Source organism: Aulostomus chinensis, chromosome 13 (assembly GCF_037954235.1).
Source record: "Aulostomus chinensis isolate RoL2024-O1b breed Wild chromosome 13, RoL_Achi_v1.0, whole genome shotgun sequence".
In the NCBI taxonomy this organism is placed as follows: domain Eukaryota; kingdom Metazoa; phylum Chordata; class Actinopteri; order Syngnathiformes; family Aulostomidae; genus Aulostomus; species Aulostomus chinensis.
In genome coordinates, this window is record NC_141332.1 from 4,188,012 (window position 1) to 4,193,378 (window position 5,367).

At 46.3% G+C, this 5,367-nt stretch overlaps 1 pseudogene; it reads left to right on the forward strand.

Annotated features, from left to right (window-relative positions):
• Positions 1-547: 547 nt before the first annotated feature.
• LOC147250633 (WD repeat-containing protein 19 pseudogene) lies at positions 548-4,146 on the forward strand (annotated as a pseudogene).
• Positions 4,147-5,367: the final 1,221 nt, after the last annotated feature.

The following is a 5,367-nucleotide window of genomic DNA, read 5'->3' on the forward strand; positions in this document are numbered from 1 at the left end:
CAGTGAGAATGGCGTGTGAGTGAAAGCAGGAACACTGCTGGTAGGGCCGTGGGATGCTGATGGCCATTACCCAGGCGCCCATAGTGAGCCGACCCACAACCAGGGCTAGCGTAGCTGCTAATCCCCCGGTAGCTACCGAGCAGCCGTGAAACCAGGCCGGCTGGGTGACTGCATGCATCGCTGGTGTCCTGATGATGTGCAGTGCCACGTTTTAGGGTGTTGGGTCAGAGATGAGAGAGCTTTGAAGATGACAGTCTGGGATAAGAGTACTTTTGAAATGAGAGACTGATGTGATTTAACTGTTATCCTCTATGAAATCCTCAGATCATCACAGATTTTGTCATTAGGGGCTCTGAGACCACAGACACATTGGCTGTGACGTCACAATGACAGAAATGCCCCTGTAGACCAAAGATAGTGATGTAGTTGCGATGTCAGGGATGTCACTGAAATGATCAGTGAAACTACTTCAACACTGAACACCACGCTCACTAATATATGAAAGAAATCACACCAGTTTACAACAGATTATTTTTTTACTGCAGCTGATAATCAAGCTCTCAGGTTCAGTCCAACAGCCATGAAGAGACGAAGCAATTTAAAGTCAAGTGAGAGAAATACTCAGCTGGTAAATTCAGCTAAGAAACTGAAGGACACCGAGGACTTTGGGGCAACGTCCATCAGTTGCCCGAACTCAAAATACACAGCTGTACTGTTAGAGGGAAAAGTGCAGCTGCGCCAAGAAGAGACAAAGGGGGTGAAGTTGTTTCCAGCTGACAAAAGACAGGGTCGGATTCTTTGCCATGCCCTCACCACTGACTTCTTCCACTATGGCACTGATTCAGGTCATGTGGTATGCGTTTTGTTGAAGGATGGGAAGACCGTGAGCAGCTTCACCCACACAGTGGGTGTGAGGGAAGTCTTCCCTGCTCAACGTGGGAAACACTTGGTCTTCACTGATGAAAAGAAGAGCGGCTACCTGCTCTCCACCTCAACAGAATCCGACTCCTGCTTAGAGCTTCCTGATTTCTCTCCCACCATCACTGGTGTGCTTTGGGACAGCTGGCACCCTGAAAGAGGAGTGTTTGCAGCATATGACCATGAAAAGGTCTACGTGTACGCTCTGCATAAACTCACTATTCATGGATCGTGGGTGTCCTTGGTGGGGAGTGAGTGCCTCCACCCTTCAAAGAAGCCCATGTCATTGGAGAATGGCGTCCTGACTTGTCAGCTGGCGAGTGGCCAGACCAGCAAGCTGACTCTCAGCACACACTCCTATCTGAAGCAGGCAGGAAGCTCATCATCAAAGCTCAGCAAGCAACTCACGCGGGCAGTGATGCTCAACAGGCTTGATGAAGGCTTGGATCTGGTCAGGACCCACACCAAGGAAAGACTCGTGAAAAAATTAGGCAAAGCCTGTCTGATCCACATGGAGGTTGAGCTGGCCATTCAGGTTTACCGATTGAGCCAAAATGTCAGCATGGTCAGCTCACTGGAGGCCATCCGGGGTATGGAGGAGTATAAATTACTAGCCGGCCATTTGGCCATGTTCCTGGGTGAATACAACCTGGCCCAGGACCACTACTTATCCTCCAGCTGTCCACTTGCTGCCCTGGAAATGAGGAGAGACCTGTCACACTGGGAAAAGGCTCTGAAGTTAGCCAAGGACTTAGCAGAAGACCAGATTCCCTACATTTCCAAGGAATATGCTGCTCATTTGGAGCAAACTGGTGACTTTATGAAGGCTCTGGCTCACTACAAAAATGGTCTGACCCATAATAATCAAGAGCATAATGAGGCCTGCCAAGCCGGAGTAGCCAGGATGTTAATTACGCTGGGTGACATCAGAGGAGGAGTCGCCAAGGCAATTCAACACCCGAGCAGAGTCCTCAAGCAGGAATGTGGAGCTCTTTTAGAGAGCATGAGACAGTTGTCCCAAGCTGCTCGGCTCTATGAAACAGGCCAGTATTATGATCAGGCTGCATTGGTCTACATGCAATGCAAGGACTGGGCAAAGGTGGGAGAGCTGCTCCAACATGTCTCCTCTCTCAGGACCCACCAGCGATACGCCAAGGCCATGGAAGCCAATGGCAAGTACAAGGTGGCAGCGCAAGCCTACAAACGTGCTGAAGACTGGGATAATTTGACACGTATCCTGCTGGACCACCTGAACAATCCCGAAGCTGCAGTTCACGTTGTCAGACAGACCAAGAGCAAAGAGGGAGCAAAGATGGTTGCCAGGTTTTTTCTACAGCTGAAGAACTATGATTCAGCAATCCGGATTCTGGTTCTGTGTCAGTGCAATGATGAAGCTTTCAAACTGGCACAGCAGCACAGACAAGTGGAGGTCTTCGCGGAAGTCATCGGTGCTGAAGCTACCCAGGACGATTATAGAAATATTGCTCTATACTTTGAGGCCGAGAAGAATCACCTGCAGGCTGGCTACTACTTTCATCTGGGTGAGCAGTACAAAGGAGCCCTGGAGAACCTCTTGATGTGTGACTCTACTGAGGACGGCTTGGCTGTTGACATGGCCATTGAGGTGGTATGTCAGGCTAAGGACATCTATCTGACCGATCAGCTGATCGAATACCTGACCGGCAAGCCTGACAGTAAACCCAAGGATCCTGTTCATCTGTTCCGTCTGTACATGGCACTACAGCGGCACGCAGAGGCTGCTCACATCGCCATCAGCATTGCTAGGGAACAGCTGTGTTCAGGGAACTACCGTGTTTCCCACAACTTGCTGTTCAAGATGTACAGAGAGCTGCTGGACTGTAAGACGGACATTCCTGCTGAAATGTCCACCAACCTGATGCTGCTGCACTCCTACCTACTGGCCAAAATCCATGTCAAAAGAGGAGACCACCTTAAAGCAGCACATTTACTCACTCGCGTCAGCGAAAATATCCGTATGTTTCCTGCTCATGTTGTGCCCATTCTGACATCTACAGTCATTGAATGTCAGCGAGCTGGGCTGAGGAACTCAGCCTTCAACCACGCTGTCACGCTCATGAGGCCAGACAACCGAAAGCAGATACAGCAAAAGTACAGGAAGAAGATTGAGGACATTGTACGACATCCACACAAGTCAGAAGTGGTGGATGACATGACTCCATGTCCTGTCTGTGGCTCCCTGCTCCCACAGAACGAACTCTTGTGCACCTCCTGCAAGAGCAACCTGCCCTACTGCATTGCTACAGGGCAGCATATGCTGAGAGAGGACTGGTCTGTGTGTCCTCATTGTGACTTTCCAGCTCTTCACTCCCAGTTTCTCCTTTTGCTGAAGACGGAGAAAGCATGCCCGATGTGTTGTCAGACTCTTTGTGCGGATGAAGTGAAGAAGATCTCGGACTGCTCCAAGTATCTGGCGACTGCGAACCTGAATCGCAGAACAATGGCGTCACCCTGAGTTTATCGACTTAACAGCACTTTAGGAGGCACTCCTGTTTAAGACCTTATAAACATGGTCCAGGGGATCTGCTGAAGTTCAAAAGGAGCATCTTAATGGGGTAGAATTGGCTTGGCATGGTTGGTGGTTCCAGATGGTGTGGACGAGTGAGTACACCATCATCTGTATCTGTATGTGTGTCTGTACCACCACCATAATGATCCCAATCTGTACCCGCACTCAGAGGGGGCAGGGTTTAATTGAGAAGTGGGTGTGGGTCAACATGGAGGAGTTTATTTGTTGAATTGGACTTCATTCATCTGGGATTGCTGTCAGACACATTACATTCTGTATCACTCACTGTCCTGAGCATAAAAGTGTTGAAAATTAAATGAAAACAAAATCAACTGAGAGAGAATGTGTTTGTGCAGGTGCATGCATAGGACAGAAATAAAAACGGGTTTCTGTATTTTTTTCCAAAATGACTGCCTTATTTCTTTATTCTATTATTCCTTCTCATTTACTGGTTTTATAGTGTATATAATTGTTGTATTATGTAATTTTGTGCTTTCGTAAAACAAGTTTATGTTATTGCCAATAAAGCCACAGGTACTGAATTGAATGGTCTTAAAAAGAGCGAATGTCCAGTGAGCAGCAGTTCTCTTTGCTGATGGTTTCATTATTTCTGGAGGGAAAGCCCTCTCTTTTTGTGCATCTACCTTGGAGGAATTGGGTAAAGTTTTGAATTACAAGTTGCATAGATGATCATTTAGTTTGGCTTTAGTGCTTTGAAGGTAAAAGATTGGAAGCCAGTTACTGTTTTTGTAGCAATGTGTATCTTCTTCCTCTACAAGAAGTCACTCAAGTGTCAGAGAGACGTTGACATCTTGCCTTTATTCGGGATGCAGAGGCCGCCTGCACGTGATGTCGTGAGAAGACTGGAGCACCCTGAGGGCTGCCCAGCAGGGCCCCAAGTCTCTCATCTCTTGACTGCTGGATAAGCTGTGAATCCAAATACTGGATATTGACAATCATAACAGTAATTCATTTCTCTTTGTGTCTTTATACTGCGTTGATATATTTTTGTTCTTTTTTTATTGCATTGCATTCCAAAATTTGTCTCTTCTCATTGTTTGGATATTACCCCAGTCTTCATAAAGTAAAAGGAATACTACCTCAGGCATTTTACCAGCATTGGTTAATCCTTGTCACCTTCACGTCCTTGGTATGAAAGGACATTATCACATCAGAGGGTTTAAGAAGATGTGAAAAACTAGTTGCAGATTTTGTCAAGCAACTTGAAACACTATGGAAGGAAAATGTGTCATTTGATGTACATTTATGTCCTCATTGGCCTGACTGTGGAAGAAATTGGGGACCTTTGTGGGCCCATTCAGGAGATGCTTGGGAATCTTTTAATGGGGAGATCCTGAACATGGTTCACGGCTCCCAGTGTGTTCCTTTACAGGTAATGAAACATGTCACACATAGACAAGTGTTGCCTCTTTTGAAAAAGAATGCACTGATAAATGAAGGCTGATGCAGATTCATTTTGAGGTTGGAGGACACAGAACTTCTCATCACAAGGTGAGATATTCATCTTTCATATCTCGTGAAGTTTTATTTACATTTGTTGAGGGGCAGACCAGTATTATACTGTCAAAACGATACATTCTAAATGTGTAATGTAGAGTAATGTATAGCTGAGACAGTTTTATTAAATACTAATATGTCCCCTCAGGCATGGCGTCATTATGATGTCACCCTGGGCCCTGGAGTTTGACGGGTTTAGTCAATGCAGCCGGTAATAGGATACTTTTATACTTAAGTAGGATTTTTTAATGCAGGAATTGTGCTTTTAATTACTTTAACACAGTGGTATCAAATCTTTTTCTAATTGATCAGAGTACCTCTTCCAACACTGCTGGTCCCAGAATCTGGTGGGTCACCACACATGGTGTAGCACTGGGCTTAGG